The sequence below is a fragment of the Bufo gargarizans genome, chromosome 4, assembly GCF_014858855.1.
Source record: "Bufo gargarizans isolate SCDJY-AF-19 chromosome 4, ASM1485885v1, whole genome shotgun sequence".
NCBI lineage: Eukaryota > Metazoa > Chordata > Amphibia > Anura > Bufonidae > Bufo > Bufo gargarizans.
In genome coordinates, this window is record NC_058083.1 from 208,216,509 (window position 1) to 208,239,803 (window position 23,295).

General features: G+C 43.7%; 1 protein-coding gene across 2 annotated transcripts in view; it reads right to left on the bottom strand.

Moving 5' to 3' along the window:
- Positions 1 to 23,295, bottom strand: part of FGF12 (fibroblast growth factor 12) — a 340,955-nt gene that overhangs the window by 62,236 nt on the left and 255,424 nt on the right. The gene's annotated exons all lie outside the window — the stretch shown is intronic.

The following is a 23,295-nucleotide window of genomic DNA, read 5'->3' on the forward strand; positions in this document are numbered from 1 at the left end:
ACCCCTTTAACATAGCTCTGTTAAGACAGCAGGATGTGGCTGAGCAAGAAAGAAATAGACAGAAATCTGGACAGGAATTTAACATTCTGAATGGTGGCAACAACAGCTCAGAAAAGATGGCTGCCCCATAATCATATGCAAAAAATAAAATACAAAAAATCTGCTGTGAGAAAATAGAAAGAGATTAGAAAAACCTTACATGAAATATTGTAGAAAATGTATCAGTATCTGGTTTTAATTATTACAAGAATGTTAATACAATCCCTTTTAAATAAAAAAAACCAAAAACAAAAAAAACACTGAAATCAATATAACCTTGGGCACAATTTAAAAAGAAAAAAAATTCTTTATTTAGCATTTTCTGACAACACAGCTACTGTCTGTAAATGAGTCTTGGTAGGATGCATATTCAAAACCCAACCTCCCACTGTGAATTCACTGATATCATTCATAAAATTCTACCTGAAACCGACGGCTCTTAGGTAGCCAAGAGAAAGCTCAGCACAGATATGGACTGAAGTACAGAGCAATAAGCAGATCAATTATCTGCTGGGAAAAGGGAAAGTAAGGAGTATTTATGTATTATGTATAATAAAATACAATTAGCTTAAAAATTTATTTTTTTAACTAAGAAAAAGCAAATACACTGTATATAAGATAATACTATACCATGTAAAACCACCCCCTGGCTTATGACACAGCACTAGATCCCAACACAAGGAATGCACCTGCAAGTTAAGATTTGATCCACGTAGACATCAATCCTTTATAGAAGACATGCTGAAAGGGGTTTTAAAGCAATCAGGAAAAGGGCAGGTTAGATTGGACAAGTCCCTGGCATTATACTATATGAGAAATAATAATCGCCACCTTCAAAGTACAGATACAGTGATTTATAGATATATATACTCTACACTGTATTTCAGGGCTCTGGGTTTCACGCAGGACTGTCCTCGGCCCGATTCCCATTTTAACTGCTAAAAATTATCTGAACTGGACGTCTCAGGCGGAAACAAAATCAGAGCTGACACACAATGCAAACCATATTGTCCACTTAATTACCAAATTACCTTCGCCTCTCACCGCTATGTGAGCAGTAATTATGGGCACGCCACCTGTTCTGGTTTATAGCCATAAAGACAGCAGCAAATCCAAACCATTCAGTTGACTGCCAAACAAATTATACAATATGTATTTGTAAAATGTAACAATGAAAGGGCTGGAAAACCTACCAGATACATATTCTCTAGGACAGGGGTGCTCAAGTACTTTTAGTAAACGTCTACATAGCTGGGTCTGCTATTGGGTGAAGATTGAAAAAAAACGAAACTGTAAAGAGGGGCAAAACTAGTGGTGCAAGCACCTCTTCACAATAGGATGTCTTCTAAGTGCCCCCTTACAGGAAGATGATCCCTTAAATGTCAACACAAAGAATGAGACCCACTTTAATGTCCCCCTACAGAAAGTGCTCTCACATAGTGTTGCCACTTTAAATGGTTCCCCACAGAGTGATGCTCACTCATGTGGTTCCCACACAGTACGATGCCCTCTTAAGTGCCACGTCTCAATGATGCTCTTTTAAGTGGCGCCTCAGTGATTCTTCCTTACGTGGCCAGAAAAATAGAGTGCAGTGATACTCCCTTTAGTGCAGCACATTGCTACCAGTTTAAAAACCCACGTACTGCACATTCTCCCGCTGTCAGCTCCCTGATTCACAATCGGTGTTTCAGCACTGGCAGGCTCAATACAGTGATGTCACTGCGTCTGCCACGCTGATCCACAGACAGAAGACTACTCCGCTCTGTGCTCTGCTGCCTGTGGCTCAGCTCGACTGGTGTGATTACATCACTGAATCACGCCTACCAGGGCTGAAACCAATGGCAAAGGAATGGAGAAGGAGGGAGCTGATGGATCCCTGTTTCACCACTGTATGCATCCTCAGGATGTAGATACAGTTGAAAGAGGGAAATGAAGGGGTCTGGACATGGACATAACAAGATGTGTCACATGCTTACTATGACAGGTCTGGGAGCTGTCATAAGGCCCTAACCTTTCATAGCCGTGGCGCGGAGACCCACAATTTCAGGTCAGAGGACAAAGGGACTGTGAACGCGACTGTCCACAGAATTGGGGGGGGGGGGGGGTAAATGACTAAGATCGTAGTTAGTTAGGTCCATATATATTTGGACACTGACACAAATTTTGTTTTTATTACCTGTTTACTAAAACATATTCAAGTTATAGTTATATAATGAACATAACGTCCAGCCTTTTGGCTTTCATTTGAGGGTATCCACATTAAAATTGGATGAAGGGTTTAGGAGTTTCAGCTCCTTTACATGTGGCATCCTGTTTTTAAAGGGACCAAAAGTAATTTGACAATTGACTCAAAGGCTGTTTCATAGGCAGGTGTGGGCAATTCCTTCATTATTTAATTCTCAACTAAACACATAAAAGGCCTGCAGTTGATTTGAGGTGTGGTGCTTGCATTTTGAAGATTTTGCTGAGAAGTAAACGTGCGGTCAAAGGATCTCTCCATGCAGGTGAAACAAGCCATCCTTCATCTAAGAAAACAGAAAAACCCATTTGAGACATTGCTACACTATTAGGAGTGGCAAAATATACAGTTTGGTACTTCCTGAGAAAGAAAGAAAGCACTGGTGACCTCAACAATGCAAAAAGACCTGGACGCCCACGGAAGACAACAGTGGTGGATGATCGCAGAATAATTACCTGTCACGGAATGTGTACAGGTAACAAGGCAAAGCAACATGTATAAACGACTCGCTGGATCCAAAAACTAAGGAACCAAGGGAGACCCCTGCAGAAGACCTGGCACTTTCCCTGGCTGCTCAGCCTATGCAAAGATCCGAATGGTGGAGGTTTGCATATCCACGAACCTTGACTATAAAGCCCTGAGCACCCTACAATAGTGAGGGGACACGACCACCGGCTCCCTACACAAGACACGGAGGGAGTCAGGGTCACCTGGGATCCAGCAAACAGATATTAACAGATAAGGTACACTTAGCTTTGAAGCAAACAGGAGGACAGATCAGCGTGCACACACACTCCAGGAAGTAATATAAGCCGCCCAGAAAAGCATTCTGGGGAGGCATTTAAAGGGAAGCAATTAACACATGACAGCTGAGAGAGGCTGACGAGAGGAGGAGCTGAATACCACAACACAGAAATTCAAGGAGGAGGTTCTGAAAGGCCTCTGTCAGAGCTTCTCAGCTGTCTGGTTGTGACAGTACCCCTCCCTCTACGAGTGGACTCCGGACACTCAGAACCCACCTTCTCAGGATGGGACCTATGGAAAGCCCTGATGAGACGAGAGGCCTTAATGTCCGTCACTGGGACCCACATCCTCTCCTCAGGACCATACCCCTCCCACTGAACAAGGTACTGAAGAGAACCGCGGACAAGACGAGAATCCACAATCCTAGATACCTGAAATTCAAGATTCCCATCAACCATAATCGGAGGAGGAGGCAAAGGCGAGGGTACAATGGGTTGAACATAAGGTTTCAATAAGGACTTATGAAAAACATTATGGATCTTCCAAGTCTGAGGAAGATCAAGACGGTATGCAACAGGATTGATGACAGACAGGATTTTGTAAGGCCCAATAAACCTAGGACCCAACTTCCAGGAGGGAACCTTCAATTTGATATTCTTGGTAGACAACCACACCAGATCACCAACATTCAGGTCCGGACCAAGCACACGTCTCTTATCAGCCACACGCTTATATCTCTCACTCATGCTCTTTAGATTATCTTGAATCTTTTGCCAAATAGATGACAAAGACGAGGAGAATCTGTCCTCATCAGGTAAACCAGAAGACCCCTCTCCCGAGAAAGTCCCAAACTGTGGATGAAACCCATATGCACCAAAAAATGGTGACTTATCAGAGGACTCCTGACGACGGTTATTTAAAGCAAACTCAGCAAGGGACAAAAAAGAACACCAATCCTCTTGATTCTCCGCCACAAAACAACGCAGATATGTCTCCAGATTCTGATTGACGCGCTCTGTCTGGCCATTCGACTGCGGGTGGAAAGCAGAAGAGAATGACAACCGAACCCCCAAGCGAGAACAGAAAGCCTTCCAGAATCTGGAAACAAACTGCGTGCCCCTATCAGAGACTATGTCTGAAGGAATACCGTGCAATTTGACAATGTGATCAACAAATGCCTGCGCCAGCGTCTTAGCATTGGGCAAACCAGGAAAAGGGATGAAATGCACCATTTTGCTAAAACGGTCCACCACCACCAGAATCACAGTCTTCCCCGAGGAACGAGGCAGGTCCGTGATAAAGTCCATGGACAGATGTGTCCAAGGACGGGAAGGAATGGGTAAGGGAAGGAGAGGACCTGATGGCCGTGAATGAGGGACTTTGGCACGAGCGCAAGTCTCGCAGGCTGCCACAAAACCCTCAACCGACTTACGAAGCGCAGGCCACCAGAATCTCCGAGCGATGAGATCCAGTGTGGCTCTTACCCCCGGGTGCCCAGCAAGGACCGTATCGTGGTGTTCTTTAAAAATCTTGTGTCTTAAAGCGAGAGGCACAAACAACCTCCCAGGAGGACAAAGATCAGGAGCCTCTGACTGGGCTGCCTGCACCTCTGCCTCCAATTCAGGAAAAAGAGCAGAGACCACCACACCTTCAGCCAAAATGGGACCCGGGTCTTCAAAATTCCCGCCTCCCGGAAAACAACGTGACAGGGCATCTGCCTTCACATTCTTAACTCCAGGGCGGAACGTGACAACAAAATTAAACCTAGAAAAGAACAACGACCATCTGGCCTGTCTCGGGTTCAGACGCTTGGCTGACTCCAAGTAGGCCAGATTTTTATGGTCAGTAAATACGGTAATAGGGTGTCTGGCTCCCTCTAGCCAATGGCGCCATTCCTCAAAAGCCAACTTGATGGCCAACAATTCCCTATCTCCCACATCGTAATTTCTCTCTGCGGAGGAGAGTTTTCTTGAGAAAAAGGCACACGGTCGCCAATTGGCAGGAGAGGAACCCTGAGACAAGACCGCCCCCACACCCACCTCAGAAGCATCAACCTCAACTATGAAGGGTAACGAAACATCAGGTTGCACCAAGATGGGAGCGGAAGCAAAACTCTCCTTGATATCAGAAAAAGCCTTACGCGCCTCTACTGACCAAGAAGAAAAATCTACCCCCTTTCTGGTCATATCAGTGAGTGGTTTAACAATAGAAGAATAATTCAAAATGAACTTCCTGTAATAATTGGCAAAGCCCAAAAAACGCATCAGCGCCTTTTGATTCTCAGGAAGCTCCCACTCAAGCACAGCGCGGACCTTCTCGGGGTCCATGCGAAAACCAGAAGCGGAGAGAAGAAACCCCAGAAATTGAATTTCTGGAACCGCAAACACACATTTTTCCAGTTTCGCATATAATTTATTCTCCCGCAGGATGAGCAAGACCTGACGTAAATGTTCCTTATGAGTTTTGAAATCGGGAGAAAAAATCAAAATGTCATCCAAATACACCAATACAAATTTTCCCATCAAATGATAAAAAATGCTGTTCACGAAATGCTGAAAAACGGCTGGGGCATTCATCAAACCAAAAGGCATAACCAAATTCTCAAAATGGCCCTCAGGGGTATTGAAGGCCGTCTTCCATTCGTCCCCTTCTCTGACCCTGACCAGGTTGTATGCCCCTCTTAAATCTAATTTGGAAAAGACTTTAGCCCCAACAACCTGGTTAAATAGGTCCGGGATCAGAGGAAGCGGATAAGGGTCACGAATTGTGATATTGTTCAGCTCCCTGAAATCCAGACAAGGTCTTAAAGAACCATCTTTTTTCTTAACAAAGAAAAAACCAGCGGCAACAGGTGACTTTGAGGGTCGTATGTGTCCCTTTCTCAGACTCTCAGAGATATAAGTACGCATAGCGATCCTCTCAGGTTGGGAAAGATTGTATAAACGAGATTTAGGCAGCTTGGCGTCTGGGATGAGATTAATAGGGCAATCGTACTCCCTGTGCGGGGGCAAATCCTGAACTCCACTCTCAGAGAAGACATCCGAAAATTCAGAGAGAAAAGATGGTACAGTCTTAGTAGCAACCTCAGAAACAGATGTCGTGAGGCAATTCTCTCTGCAAAAGTCACTCCAACCATTTATTTGCCTTGCTTGCCAATCAATGGTGGGGTTATGTTTAGTGAGCCAGGGTAGCCCCAACACTAGAGGAGTCGGCAAACCGCTAAGGACGAAACATGACACATCCTCAACATGAGCATCACTCACAATTAAACGGATATTGTGAACTATGCCCTTTAATGACTTCTGAGAAAGTGGAGCGGAATTGATAGCAAACACAGGAATATCCTTTCTCAAAGCGCACACCTGGAAACCATGAGTTATCGCAAAGTGATTATCAATGAGATTGACCGCTGCTCCACTATCCACAAAAATCTCACAAAAAATGTTCTTGCTCTCTAGCGCCACCCTAGCCGGCAGGACAAAACGGGAACTACAAGCAAACGGAAAATCTTCAATCTCCGCCTCAATCCTGCCAAAAGTAACAGACGGAACATTTTTCAAAGATTTTTTCCTCTTTGTTTCTTTATTATACCCAGAGAACTGCCTGAATCTCCTAGAGGGACAAATATTTGCCAAATGATTAATACCTCCACAACAAAAACAAACCCTCCCATGCGGGCTGAATCTTCTATTGTCAGAAGCAATCAACCCCAGCTGCATGGGCTCCTGCTCAGAAGGGGCTGACAGCGACTGAGACCCCTGCGCAGAGAATGGGACCGCTGCACAGTCCTGGGACCGAGTATGACCGGAAGGAGAGATCTCTCCTCTCTCTCTAAGACGCCTGTCAATACGAACGGCCTGAGACATAGCAGAGTCCAAAGAAATAGGCCTTTCATGAAAGGCAAATGCATCTTTCAATCCCTCTGAAAGACCATGGCAAAATTGACTTCGGAGTGCAGCATCATTCCAACCAGTATCAGCTGCCCAACTCCGAAATTCTGAGCAGTATATTTCTGCGGATTGTTTACCCTGGCATAGGAGACGTAGTCTAGACTCCGCCAGAGCAATACGATCCGGATCATCATATATCTGACCCAGGGCTAAAAAGAATTCATCCACTGAACGGAGGGGCCGTGCCCCCTCCGGCAGCGAAAAGGCCCAGGACTGAGCGTTACCCCTGAGCAGCGATATAATGATCCCCACCCTCCGTTCCTCATCACCAGAAGAATGGGGAAGAAGGCGAAAATGGAGTTTGCAAGCCTCTCTAAAACGCACAAAATTCTCACTACCCCCAGAGAACGTATCCGGGAGCGAGATCTTAGGCTCAGAACAAGCTCCATGAACGCAAGCTGAACCGGTCACTTGAAGCTGAGAAAAAGTCTTACGGAGGTCAGCTACCTCCAATGAAAGACCCTGGAAGCGTTCAGCCAAAAGTGAAACCGGATCCATGCTTAAGACGGTTTAGGCGGCTTATAATGTCACGGAATGTGTACAGGTAACAAGGCAAAGCAACATGTATAAACGACTCGCTGGATCCAAAAACTAAGGAACCAAGGGAGACCCCTGCAGAAGACCTGGCACTTTCCCTGGCTGCTCAGCCTATGCAAAGATCCGAATGGTGGAGGTTTGCATATCCACGAACCTTGACTATAAAGCCCTGAGCACCCTACAATAGTGAGGGGACACGACCACCGGCTCCCTACACAAGACACGGAGGGAGTCAGGGTCACCTGGGATCCAGCAAACAGATATTAACAGATAAGGTACACTTAGCTTTGAAGCAAACAGGAGGACAGATCAGCGTGCACACACACTCCAGGAAGTAATATAAGCCGCCCAGAAAAGCATTCTGGGGAGGCATTTAAAGGGAAGCAATTAACACATGACAGCTGAGAGAGGCTGACGAGAGGAGGAGCTGAATACCACAACACAGAAATTCAAGGAGGAGGTTCTGAAAGGCCTCTGTCAGAGCTTCTCAGCTGTCTGGTTGTGACATTACCATGGTGAAGAGGAACCCCTTCACAACAGCTAACCAAGTGAACAACACTCTCCAGGATATAGGCGTATCAATATCCAAATCTACCATAAAGAGAAGAATGCATGAAAGAAAATACAGAGGGTTCACTGCACAATGCAAGCCACTCACAAGCTTTAACCCCTTAGGGACACAGCCTTTTTACACCTTAGGACCAGGCCATTTTTTGCAAATCTGACCAGTGTCACTTTAAGTGCTGATAACTTTAAAACGCTTTGACTTATCCAGGCCGTTCTGAGATTGTTTTTTCGTCACATATTGTACTTCATGACACTGGTAAAATGAAGTCAAAAAAATAAAAAATTTTGCACAAAATAATACCTAATTTACCAAAAAATTTCAAAAATTTGCAAATTTCAAAGTTTCAGTTTCTCTACTTCTGTAATACATAGTAATACCCCCAAAAATTTTGATGATTTTACATTCCCCATATGTCTACTTCATGTTTGTAGCATTTTGGGAATGATATTTTATTTTTTGGGGATGTTACAAGGCTTAGAAGTTTAGAAGCAAATTTTGAAAATTTTCAGAAATCTTCAAAATCCCACTTTTTATGGACCAGTTCAGGTTTGAAGTCATATTGTGAGGCTTAGATAATAGAAACCTCCCAAAAATGACCCCATCTAAGAAACTCCACCCCTCAAGGTATTCAAAACTGATTTTACATACGTCGTTAACCCTTTAGGTGTTGCACAAGAGTTATTGGCAAATGGGGATGAAATTTGAGAATTTCATTTTTTTGTCTAATTTTCCATTTTAACCCATTTTTTCCACTAACAAAGCACGGGTTAACAGCCAAACAAGACTGTATCTTTATTGCCCTGACTCTGCCGTTTACAGAAACACCCAATATGTGGCCGTAAACTACTGTACGGCCACACAGCGGGGCGTAGAGTGAAAGGTGCGCCGTTTGGTTTTTGGAAGGCTGATTTTTATGGACTGGTTTATTTACACCATGTCCCATTTGAAGCCCCCTGATGCACCCCTAGAGTAGAAACTCCATAAAAGTGACCCCATCTAAGAAACTACACCCCTCAAGGTATTCAAAACTGATTTTACATACATTTTTAACCCTTTAGGTGTTGCACAAGATTTAATGGAAAATAGAGATACAATTTCCAAATTTCACTTTTTTGGCAGATTTTCCATTTTAATATTTTTTTTTCCAGTTACAAAGAAAGGGTTAACAGCCAAACAAAACTCATTATTCATGGCCCTAATTCTGTAGTTTACAGAAACACCCCATATGTGGTCGTAAACTGCTGTACGGTCACACGGCAGGGCGCAGAAAGAAAGGAATGCCATACGGTTTTTGGAAGGCTGGATTTTGCTGGACTGGTTTTTTTGACACCATGTCCCATTTGAAGCCCCCCTGATGCACCCCTAGAGTAGAAACTCTAAAAAAGTGACCCCATTTTAGAAACTACGGGATAGGGTGGCAGTTTTGTTGGTACTAGTTTAGGGTACATATGATTTTTGGTTGCTCTATATTACACTTTTTGTGCGGCAAGGTAACAAGAAATACCTTTTTGGCACAGTTTTTTTTTTTGTTATTTACAACATTCATCTGACAGGTTAGATCATGTGGTAATTGTATAGAGCAGGTTGTCACGGACGCGGCGATACATAATATGTATACAATTTTTTTTATTTATGTAAGTTTTACACAATGATTTCATTTTTAAAACAAAAAAAGTTTTAGTGTCTCCATAGTCTAAGAGCCATAGTTGTTTCAGTTTTTGGGCGATTATCTTGAGTAGGGTCTCATTTTTTGCGGGATGAGATGACGGTTTGATTGGCACTATTTTGGGGTGCATATGATTTTTTGATCGCTTGCTATTGCACTTTTTGTGATGTAAGATGACAAAAAATTGCTTTTTTTACACCGTTTTTATTTTTATTTTTTTACGGTGGTCACCTGAGGGGTTAGGTCATGTGATATTTTTATAGAGCCGGTCCATACGGACGCGGAAATACCTAATATGTATACTTTTTTTTAATTTATGTAAGTTTTACACAATGATTTCATTTTTGAAACAAAAAAAATGATGTTTTAGTGTTTTCATAGTCTAAGAGCCATAGTTTTTTCAGTTTTTGGGCGATTATCTTAAGTAGGGTCTCATTTTTTGCGGGATGAGATGACGGTTTGATTGTTACAATTTTGGCGTACATGCGACTTTTTTGATCACTTTTATTACCTTTTTTTGGGAAGTAAGGTGGGCAAAATTTCTATTTCATCATAGTTTTTAATTTTTTATTTTTATGGCGTTCACCGTTCGGGTAAAGTAACATGACCGTTTTATAGATCAGGTCGTTACGGACGCGGCGATACCAAACATGTGTAGGGAATTTAATTTTTTTCATTTTTAATCAGTGATAAACGTGTTTTTTGATTTTTACTTTTTTTTTTACCCAGACCCACTTGGTTCTTGAAGATCTAGTGGGTCTGATGTCTGTATAATACAGTACTGTACTCTATATAGGGTACTGCACTGTATTTTACTTACACTGAACAGATCTATGCTTTCAGCACAGATCTGTTCAGCACCATGGACAGCAGGACGCCTGAGCAGGCGTCCTGTTGCCATGGGAACCTTCCCCGTCTGCCACAACTTCACAGACGGGGAAGGGTGAGGACTGGGGTGTCGGGGGGCTGTCTGGGGGCTCTCTCCCTCTCCCATCGGGGGGCTGCAAAGGCACAGCAGCCCCCCGATCGGAAAGGGAGGGAGCTCCCTGCGCTGTTAACCTTTTCCATACAGCGGTCCGTACGGACCGCTGTATGGAAAGGGTTAAACGGCTGACATCGCATCAACGATGTCAGCCGTTTATACCAGGGTGCCAGCAATGTGCTGGCACCCTGGTATACCCACTAGAAACCAACGATTATTCAAGGGGAGGCGGGCGAGGGATCGCGATCCCGCCTGCCGCGCCGCCCGCCTCCCGCACCGCCCGCAACCCTCCCCCTGCACCACCCGCCCACATAATATCATTCAGGGGTGCAGGGGGAGGAAGAACATATATATTCTGGGCATTGTAAAGTTTCTGATCCCCGCGGTCAGGGACCGCGGGGATCAGAAACGGAAAAAAGCGCATCAAACCGCAGGTCTGAATTGACCTGCGGTTTGTTGCGATCGCCGACATGGGGGGGTCACGGGACCCCCCCCGCGCATTTAGCCTAGGTGCCTGCTCAATGATTTGAGCAGGCACCTTGTTCCGATCACTGCCAGCCGGGCGGCAGTGATCGGAACAACACATGACGTACCGGTACGTCATGTGTCCTTAAGTACCAGGGCATCATGACGTACCGGTACGTCATGTGTCCTGAAGAGGTTAAGAATAAGAAGGCTGGATTGGACTTTGCTAAAGTCATCAGCGCACCAGGCGTCGCGTGTTCCCGTGGGAACCACACTGGGGTTGAGTGCCGAGCTGATCATTAGGAGCTCAGCTGTATGGGCTGTATTGGAACTCAGGAGTCATGTGACGCTGGCCACGTCACATGACTTCACTAGCGCCGAATTTAAACAGGCAATCTGCTGGCCACAGATTGCCTGTTATTGAGATACTTCCTGCAATATACTTACCTGGTTTGTTGTTCCTGCTTGGCTTCTGATTTCCCGTCCGTCTCATCCCTTGGTCTTGGCGTTTCCTCCTGGTTCTGACTTCGGCTTCTCCTGACGATCCTCTGCTTGCTCCTCCAGTACCTTACTGCACTCTTGTTTTTTGACTTGGCTTGTTTTACTACTCTGTTGCATGTGTTGTCTGTCTTCCCTGCACTTTCTTAGCTAAGGGCTTGTCAACCAGTTGTCCCTTGTCACTAGGACTTGCGAGGCAAGTAAGCAGGGACAGGGGTGCGGGTGGAGCTCAGTGGTCACTTCCTCATCCCCTGTGTGTGACAGAATAACAGGCCCAAATTACCACTGTTTGACTCAGGAATTAGGGGAGAAACTCCATTTACATGAGTCAGGACAGAGTGCTTCATCCCCGCATTCATCTAGTCATCTTATGGAGCCTAAGATTAAACTTCCTGAACCATTTTCTGGTGACTGTAACAAGTTTCTTTCTTTCAAAGAGAATTGTAAGCTTTATTTCAGATTACGCCCCTTGTCATCCGGTTCTGAGAGACAGCGTGTGGGCACAGGGGGACTCCAGGATTGGGCATTTTCCTTGCCTTCTGACGCAGGTTGTCTCAGTTCCGTCAAGGGGTCCTTTCAGGTCCTGGGAACCTTGTATGATGAACATGGTAGCTGAAACCGCTCTTAAGGCTTTGGTACAGGGAGATCAACCTGCTGAAGAGTATTGCACCCAGTTCAGACGATGGTGTGTTCCCTCTGGCTGGAATGAACCTAGCCATAAAAGCCAGTTCAGGTCATGTTTGTCTGAAAATCTTAAAGACCTATTAGTGAACTACCAGCTTCCTGAGACATTGGAGGAAACTATGACACTCGCTGTTCGACTTGACAGACGTGTTAGGGAGAGACGGCAGGAACGTTTGCTTTCTCCCCAGGAGATGGTCCAGTCAGAGGTCTGTCCTATGAGCAGGGCCGAATTCTCTTCTGAGGAACCCATGCAGGTCGGGATGACTCGCAGAGATCAGCGTCGCCGACGAGGGGCTTGTTTCTTTTGTGGCGACTCAGACCATTGGATTAACCAGTGCTCCAAGAGACCTTCCTCCAATAAATCTACCAAGACAGGCGAGCGTAATGTGGTCAAAAGTAAATTACTAGTACCTATTACTGTCTCCATGGGTACTAACAAATGTTCTGGTAATGCTTTCCTAGACTCTGGTTCTGCTGCCAACTTTATTGATCAGAAATTTGCATTAGGGTTGGGTATTCCGATTTTGACACTACCCACTCCCATCCACATCATGGCTATCAATTCCACCCCCCTGGTGGGTGGTACCGTGAGGTATTCCACCCCTGAGATATTCTTGACTGTGGGGGTGTGTCACTCCGAAATATGTTCCCTGTTGGTCCTTGAAAACTTACCAGTAGATGTAGTACTGGGAATGCCTTGGCTCCAGTTGCATAATCCCATTATTGACTGGAACAAGGGAAACTGGTGAAATGGGGGGGTTGAATGCGGCTCGTGCTTGTCTGTGGTGCGAGCGGGGGTCTCAGCAGAATCCGATACATTGCCTTTAATCATAAAAGGAATTTATGGATGTATTCTCCTCCTCGTACCCTGAGTTGCTACCGCCCCATAGATCCTATGATTGCGCCATTAAATTGGTAGAGGGTGCCAGGTTTCCTAAAGGATGCATCTATAATCTTTCTAGCCCTGAACGCAAGGCCATGGAGGATAATGTTAAAGAGAGTCTCAATAAGGGACACATTAGGCCTTCTGTATCTCCTATGGGGGCGGGATTTTTCTTTGTCAAAAAGAAAGATGGTGGCCTCAGACCTTGTATCGATTATCGGGAGTTAAATAAGATTAAGATCAAGAAACAATACTCCCTCCCGTTGATTCTTGAACTGTTTAATCAAGTACTGGGGGCTTCCTGGTTCTCTAAAGTTGATTTGAAGGGGGCATATAACTTGATTTGAATTAAGGAGGAAGACGAGTGAAAGACAGATTTTAATACTCCAGATGGACTCTTCGAATATCTTGTAATGCCTTTTGGACTCAGCAATGTGCCAGCAGTGTTCCAAAACTTTATGAATTAGATTTTTAGAGAATTCCTGGGAAAATTTGTGATTGTATACCTTGATGATGTTTTGATTTTTTCCACTGATTTTTCATGTTAAACAAGTGTTGGAGGTTTTGAGGGAGAATCAATTGGCTGCCTAACAGGAGAAATGTGTTTTTGGGGTACAAGAGATTTTGTATCTCGGGTATGTTCTCACTCCTCACGCTTTTAAAATGGATCCTAGCAAGGCATTAGCTAGGGATCGACCGATATTGATTTTTTTAGGGCAGATACCGATACCGATAATCTGTGAACTTTCAGGCCAATAGCCAATAATTTATACCGATACTCTGTGAATTTTCATTTTTGAAAAAAAATTAAAAATATTCCTACACAAATCTGCTGGAAATGAATGTTTATTGTTAACATGTAGTTTTTAAAAAAAAAAATCTTTATTTTTCATTTATAATTAATATTTTGTTTTTTTTTGTTTTTTACCATTAGCCCCCTTAGGCACTAGAACCCTTGTCCTATTCACCCTGATAGATCTCTATCAGGATGAATAGGACTTTACACTGTCCCTGCTGCTCTGTGCACACAGCATCAGGGATGTTACCATGGCAGCCAGGGCTTCAATAGCGTCCTGGCTGCCATGGTAACAGATTGGAGCCCCAGCGTTACACTGCTGGGGCTCCGATCATAACTGCCAGTGAGGAGGGGAGAGGGGACCCTGTGACCACTGCCACCAATGATTAATACTGGGGGGCTTGGGTGGGGGGGCGCACTGCGCCACCAATGATTAATACTGTGGGGCTTGGGTGGGGGGGGGCGCAATGCGCCACCAATGATAAATACTGGGGTTGGTGGGGTGCACTGCGCCACCAATGAAGATAACTCTTTAACTCATATACAGGAGGCGGGAGCTGGCTGCAGAATCACATAGCCGGCTCCCTACCTCTATGAGCGGTAGCTGCAATCCGCGGCACCTGAGGGGGTTAACTACCGCAGATCGCCGATACGTCTGTGCCAGATACCTGCTCTCTTGGTTTTTGACTTGGCTTGTTTTACTACTCTGTTGAATGTGTTGTCTGTCTTCCCTGCACTTTCCTAGCTAAGGGCTTGTCGACCAGTTGTCCCTTGTCACTAATACTTGTGAGGCAAGTAGGCAGGGACAGGGGTGCGGGTGGAGCTCAGTGGTCACTTCCCCACCCCCTGTGTGTGTGTGTGACACAAGTATTAGAAATTAACATTTTATTTACAATTATTTAATTTGTCAAATTACTTTTGAGCCCCTGAAATGAAGGGATTGAGTTAAAAAAAATCCTCAAATTTTTATGCAATCATTTTGTTTAACCCACTGAATAAAAGCTGAGAGTCTGAACTTCAACTGCATCTGAACTGTTTTGTTCAAAATCTATTGTGGTAATGTACAGAACAAAACTTAGACACAATGTTGTCTCTGTCCAAATATATATGGGCTTAACTGTATATCCAATCCTGGTCATATCTGATCATATCTCCCATCCTGAATATTGCGTCAGGTGTCAGCTGTATTACTTGTATGGCATTTTTCATTAAGGAGTTAAATGGCACCATTCAGCACCCATTCCAGGGCATGCCAACTGAGGTTCATATGACCTGATCAAGCACATTATTCAAAGTTGTTTTAATTATATCAATAAAACATATAAATACACTAATGCATTCAACTGTGACCATTCAGTATTGACAAATAAAGTTATAGCCATCCATGTGGTAGGTTATCATATTACTCTGCTTGTTTAATCCCTCTTCCACAACTGAATTGGAGAATATGTTGTTGGGATATGTGAAAGAAAAAGAAACCTCATATTTTATACACAATACTTTTTCATTACTTTTATTTTTATTTTCTTCTGGTATTCAGCTGTAAACTCATACTGTAAAAAACTTAAAATGAAACACATTCTCTAAGTTACACTGCTAACAATTAACTGTAGGTAACAAGTAGTAGCACTTCTTGGATGCACTATGCAGTTTTTTCTTTCAAATACATTTATCATGGCATCTTAACAGCTAGGTAAACTATTGATCTATTTACATTAATACCAGAGCCCTAATGACAAAGACCCCTTTAATTTACTCTACACTAGAGGGACCCTTTAATCTCTTTTCTGATCAATAGACCTTTGAAAAAAAGGAACAACATGCCCCATAAATCAAAGAAGTTTCCCTGGAATTTAGGGTAAATCAATAAGATGGTTTATACCAAGTGATTTATGGTACTTTGAAGGGGCTAATGTGGTGCATAATACAGTGTGCAACTCAGGACTAAACACAAAATAAGTAATAAAAAAATCATTAAATATTTTAAGTAGAATAATTCTATAATTAAAGTGTCCAATGGTATACAAAGAAGGCAGGCGTGGCCTTTAAGGAATAATCTTTTTCAGCCCATAAATCAAATCTAGAAAAGCAATAGCATTTTCCATGATTTAAACAGTCCTTACCATCCTACTCTTTTGTGAATTTCACAATCTGTAGACATGTTTGGAACTTCTTCTCTAATTGTCATGTGCTCCTTCTTGTGTCCTGATGATAAATCACGCTGCCCCGTATATAATATAATTCCCAAGATCCTCCTGTCATCAGATTTACCTGTCATGCAGTGGATGAGGCAAGTTTGTCAGCTGAGGGAACTGGGTCACTCGCACATATGATGTTACAGAAATAAAAGTAAAGCAAAGGGGGTCAAGGGCATCATGTGAGCCATTGGAAAGGTAGCAAGATATGTTTTTTTTTTTTTTAGGGAGAAAGGAACATTTTAAAAAGTAATACCTACTAAATGCAGTGGAGTTTCCAGGTAAAATTTATCTCAAGGCGAGTGTCAAAAAATTCCCCCCCCCCCTCCCCCTCCAGGCCCTATATTAGGCCCAAAATTGCGGAACGCATGCGGACCCATTTTGCGGACGTGTGAATGGAGCCTAACCCCTACACAGTGTAGAGGTATACTGTATATTGTGTGGCACAGTGTATGTTATGTATGCTATGTGTGTATAACAAACATATTTCACATGAAAACTTACAATTACTTGGCTTGGCCCTTGGGGATCTCGGACACCACTTCAACACTTTGGCCGGGGGTTCGGCGGAGCTGATGTGTTTTATCCTAATAAGAAAGATTTCATAATAAGGATTAAGGGGCAGAAGGATAGCAGAACAGAGAGAGGCTGGTGCTGCTACTAGGGGGTCATACCATGGGGGAGTAATAAAGCCCACCATAATGCCCCCCCCCCCCCCCAGTAATAATAATTATCCTTATAATGTGCAAAACATAACCCCTTGTAATTCCCCCAGATGAGCTAATGTTCCCATAATGTGCCAATATAAAATACCCCTTCTCAGTGCCCCCGTAGATGACCCCATAGTGCTCCTCTCCCCCCTTCCCCATAGTACCCACGATAATGTGTCCCAGTATAAAATGCCCCTATACAGACCCCCCATATAAAATACCCCTTCTTTTTAGCCTCTGTAGATGTTCCTATATTGCCACCCAATAATGTGCCAGTAATAAGTGCCCCAATCATGTACCAGTAAGATGTGCCCCCATATCATGTGCCAGTAAGATGTGCCCCCATAGATGCCCCTCAATCATTATTGATAAGAGCCCCCCACCATCATGTGCCAGTAGCCTGAATGCCCCCTATCATGTGCCAGTAGCCCCCCTATCATGTGCCAGTAGCCCCCCTATCATGTGCCAGTAGCCCCCCTATCAAGTGCCAGTAGCCCCCCTTATGTCTGTGCCAGCAGCACCCTGTATGTCTGTGCCAGAAGCCCCTCTTATGTGCCAGTAGCCCCCTTATATCTGTGCCAGCAGCCCCCCTTATGTCTGTGCCAGCAGCCCCCCTTAAGTGCCAGTAACCAGTAGCCGCCCTTATGTGCCAGCAGCCCCCCTTATGTCTGTGCAGGCCCAGCAGCCCCCCTTATGTCTGTGCCAGTCCAGCAGACCCCTTATGTGCCAGGATTGTCATTTTTACATATTAAAAAATAAACTTATACTTACCTCCTCCAGGATGCGATACAGGCCTCTTCCGGCCTGTGTCCCTCGCTGGCTCAGGCGGTGCGATGACGTCATCGCACCGCCTGCACCAACCTCTGATAGGCTGCTGGCCTAGTGCTGGCAGCCTATCAGAGGAACAGGGAGGGGACACACCTCTCCCTGCCTTATTGCAGACATTTGTATCGCCGTCCCGAGGACGGCGATACAGATGAGATGACTTTGGAGATGTGTGAGCGCTTCCACAATAGAAGCGCAGCGCTCATCTCCTGCTGTGCCCTGCCAGCGCCCACCTTCTGACAGCGCCCCGGGCGGCTGCCTGGCCCACCCGCCCCAAGAAACGGCCCTGACCATATGCAAGCTTTACCTACAGACAGTTTCTACATTTGTGGTAGATTCAGTTGAGTGGACATGATTTTGAAAGATTTTATATATATATATATATATATATATATATATATAAAAATATATATACACACACACAGTGGATATTACAAGTCTACACACCCCTGTTAAAATGTCAGGTTTCTGTGATCTAAAAAAAAAATTTGACAAAGATAAATCATTTCAGAACTTTTTCCACCTTAAAGTGACCTATAAACTGTACCGCTCAATTGAAAAACAAACTGAAATCTTTTAGGTAGAGAGAAGAAAAAATATAAAAATAAAATATGGTTGCATAAGTGTGCACACCCTTAAACTAATACTTTGTTGAAGCACCTTTATTGGGTATGAGCCTATCAGCATGGCCCATTTTGACTTGGCAAGATTTTCCCACTCTTCTTTGCAAAAATACTTCAAATCTGTCAGATTGCGAGGGCATCTCCTGTGCACAGCCCTCTTCAGATCACCCCACAGATTTTCAATCAGATTCAGGTCTGGGCTCTGGCTGAGCCATTCCAAAACTTTAATCTTCTGGTGAAGCCATTCCTTTGTTGATTTGGATGTATGCTTTGGGTCGTTGTCATGCTGAAAGATGAAGTTCCTCATGTTCAGCTTTCTAGCAGAAGCCTGAAGGTTTTGTGCCAATATTGACTAGTATTTGGAACTGTTCATAATTCCATCTAGCTTAACGAAGGCCTCAGTTTCAGCTTAAGAAAAACAGCCCCAAAGCATGATGCTGCCACCACAATGCTTCACTGTGGGTATGGTGTTCTTTTGGTGATGTGCAGTGTTGTTTTTGCGCCAAACATATATTTTGGAATTAAGGCTAAAAAGTTAAAGACCATAACACCTTTTCCCACATGCTTTTGGGAGATTTCAGATGTGTTTTTGCAAAATGTAGCCTGGCTTGGATGTTTTTCTTCTTCGTAAGAAAAGGCTTTCGTCTTGCTACTCTACCCCATAGCCCAGACATATGAAGAATACGGGAGATTGTTGTCACATGTACCACACAGCCAGTACTTGCCAGATATTCCTGCAGCTCCTTTAACCCCTTCAAGACACAGCCTTATTTCACCTTAAGGGCCAGGTCATTTTTTGCAAATCTGACCAGTGTCACTTTAAGTGCTGATAACTTTAAAACGCTTTGACTTATCCAGGCCGTTCTGAGATTGTTTTTTCGTCACATATTGTACTTCATGACACTGGAAAAATTAAGTCCCAAAATTAATTTTTTTTGCATAAAAAAATACCAAATTTACCCCAAATTTGGAAAAATTAGCAAATTTCAAAGTTTCAGTTTCTCTACTTCTGTAATACATAGTAATACCCCCAAAAATTGTGATGACTTTACATTCCCCATATGTGTACTTCATGTTTGAATTATTTTGGGAATGATATTTTATTTTTTGGGGATGTTACAAGGCTTAGAAGTTTAGAAGCAAATCTTGAAATTTTTCAGAAATCCAATTTTTAGGGACCACTACAGGTCTGAAGTCACTTTGCGAGGCTTACATAATAGAAACCACCCAAAAATGACCCTATTCTATAAACTACACCCCTCAAGGTATTCAAAACTGATTTTACAAACTTTGTTAACCCTTTAGGTGTTGCACAAGAGTTATTGGCAAATGGGGATGAAATTTAAGAATTTCATTTTTTTGCCTAATTTTCCATTTGAACCAATTTTTTCCACTAACAAAGCAAGGGTTAACATCCAAACAAGACTGTATCTTTATTGCCCTGACTCTGCTGTTTACAGAAACACCCCATATGTGGCCGTAAACTACTGTACGGCCACACAGCGGGGCGTAGAGTGAAAGGTGCGCCATATGGTTTTTGGAAGCCAGATTTTGCTGGACAGTTTTTTTGACACCATGTCCCATTTGAAGCCCCCTGATGCACCCCTAGAGTAGAAACTCCCTAAAAGTGACCCCATCTAAGAAACTACACCCCTCAAGGTATTCAAAACTGATTTTACAAACTTCGTTAACACTTTATGTGTTGCACAAGAGTTATTGGCAAATAGGGATGAAATTTGAGAATTTCATTTTTTTGCCTAATTTTCAATTTTAACCCATTTTTTCCACTAACAAAGCAAGGGTTAACAGCCAAACAAGACTGTATCTTTATTTCCCTGACTCTGCTGTTTACAGAAACGCCCCATATGTGGCCGTAAACTACTGTACGGCCACACAGCGGGGCATAGAGTGAAAGGTGCGCCGTATGGTTTTTGGAAGCCAGATTTTGCTGGACAGTTTTTTTGACACCATGTCCCATTTGAAGCCCCCCTGATGCACTCCTAGAGTAGAAACTCCAAAAAAGTGACCCCATTTTAGAAACTACGGGATAGGGTGGCAGTTTTGTTTGTACTAGTTTAGGGTACATATGATTTTTGGTTGCTCTATATTACACTTTTTGTGCGGCAAGGTAACAAGAAATAGCTTTTTTGGCATTGTTTTTTTTTATTGTTATTTACAACATTCATCTGACAGGTTAGATCATGTGGTAATTTTATAGAGCAGGTTGTCACGGACACGGCGATACCTAATATGTATACATTTTTTTTTATTTATGTAAGTTTTACACAATGATTTCATTTTTAAAACCCCCAAAAATTTTTGTTTCTCCATAGTCTAAGAGCCATAGTTTTTACAGTTTTGGGGCGATTATCTTAAGTAGGGTCTCATTTTTTGCGAGATGAGATGACGGTTTGATTGGCACTATGTTGGGGTGCATATGAATTTTTGATCGCTTGCTATTACACTTTTTGTGACATAAGATAACAAAAAATTGCTTTTTCTACACCGTTTTTATTTTTATTTTTTTACGGTGGTCACCTGAGGGGTTAGGTCATGTGATATTTTTATAGAGCCGGTCGATACGGACGCGGCAATACCTAATATGTATACTTTTTTTTATTTATATAAGTTTTACACAATGATTTCATTTTTGAAACAAAAAAATGATGTTTTAGTGTTTCCATAGTCTAAGAGCCATAGTTTTTTCAGTTTTTGGGCGATTATCTTAAGTAGGGTCTCATTTTTTGCGGGATGAGATGACGGTTTGATTGTTACAATTTTGGAGTACATGTGACTTTTTTGATCACTTTTATAATCTTTTTTGGGGAAGTAAGGTGGGCAAAATTTCAATTTCATCATAGTTTTTTATTTTTTATTTTTATGGCGTTCACCGTTCAGGAAAAGTAACATGACCGTTTTATAGATCAGGTCGTTACAGACGCGGCGATACCAAACATGTGTAGGGAATTTTATTTTTCTCATGTTTAATCAGTGATAAATGTGTTTTTTGATTTTTACTTTTTTTTTACTTTTTTCACTTTTTTTTGACCCAGACCCACTTGGTTCTTGAAGATCCAGTGGGTCTGATGTCTGTATAATACAGTACAGTACAATATATATTGCACTGTACTATATTTTACTTACACTGAACAGATCTATGCTTTCAGCACAGATCTGTTCAGCACCATGGACAGCAGGACGCCTGAGAGGCGTCCTGTTGCCATGGGAACCTTCCCCGTCTGCTCAGTTATGGTCAGAACTGCGCAGACGGGGAAGGGTAAGGACAGGGCTCTGGGGGGGCTGTTTGGGGGCTCTCTCCCTCTCCATCGGGGGGCTGCAAAGGTACAGCAGCCCTCCGATGGGAGAGGGAGGGAGCTCCCTGAGCTGTTAACCTTTTCCATACCGCGGTCCGTACGGACCGCGGTATGGAAAGGGTTAAACGGCTGACATCGCATTACCGATGTCAGCCGTTTATACCAGGGTGACAGCAATGTGCTGGCACCCTGGTATAACCCACTAGACGCCAACGATGATTATAATGGGAGGCGGGTGGGGGATCGCGATCCCGCAACTGCCGCACCGCCCACAAACCGCCCCCCTGCACCCCGCCACATAAATGAATTCAGGGGTGCAGGGGGGTTAAAAAAAATCGATTTGGGGCAATTTTTAGGTTTCTGATCCCTGCGGTCCCTGAAACTACATTGAGCGATCGCCCATAGGGGGGGGTGCCGAAACTACCCGATCGCCGATACGGGGGGTCACAGGACCCCCCTCGGCATTGAGCCTGAGTGCCTGGCTGTGTGTAACAGCCGGCACTCAGCGCTGTCACCATGTCTGCAGACATGGTGACAGTTAAATGCGATGAGGAGTATACTAGTCATGGAGCGCTAAGTAGCAGTGCTCCATGACTAGTATACATGTCATAGGTACAGTAGATTGTCACACTCTCCTTCTCTGATCCCTTCCCTGACAGGAATGGGGACGATCAGAGAAGGAGAGGCACACAGTCCCTCCCTAACCCCCCCTTACCTGCCCCGATGCGCTGCGATTGGTCCCTCTGCAGTATTGGACCAATCACAGCGATCGTGGGCGGGTCAGGGGTCTAATACAACTCCTTCCGGCTTCTCTGGTTGCCTAGCAACCCCAGCACGCCGGCTTCACTGAATCTTCAGCGCTTCGGTCCCTGCGCTGACAGTGAAAGCCGATCACGTACATGCACGTGGGGATGCGGTGAGGCACCACATTCCCCCACGTACATGTACGTGATGTTGCGTGAAGGGGTTAATGTTGCTGTAGGCCTCTTGGTAGCCTCCCAGACCAGTTTTCTTCTCGTCTTTTCATCAATTTTGGAGGGACGTCCAGTTCTTGGTAATGTCACTGTTGTGTCATATTTTCTCCACTTGATGATGACTGTCTTCACTGTGTTCCATTGTATATCTAATGCCTTGGAAATTCTTTTGTACCCTTGTCTTGACTGATACCTTTTAACAATGAGATCCCTCTCATGCTTTGGAAGCTCTCTGTGGACCATGGCTTTTGCTGTGGGATGCAACTAAGAAAATTTCAGGAAAGACCAACTAGAGCAGCTGAACTTTATTTGGGGTTAATCAGAGGCACTTTAAATGATGGCAGGTGTATGCTGACTCCTATTTAACATGATTTTGAATGTGATTACTTAATTATGAACACAGCTACATCCCCAGTTATAAGAGGGTGTGCACACTTATGCAACCACATTATTTTAGTTTTTTAGTTTTCTTCCCTCTACCTAAAAGATTTCAGTTTGTTTTTCAATTGAGTGGTACAGTTTATAGGTCACATTAAAAGGTGGAAAAAGTTCTGAAATGATTTATCTTTGTCTCATTTTTTTACAGAACAGAAACCTGACATT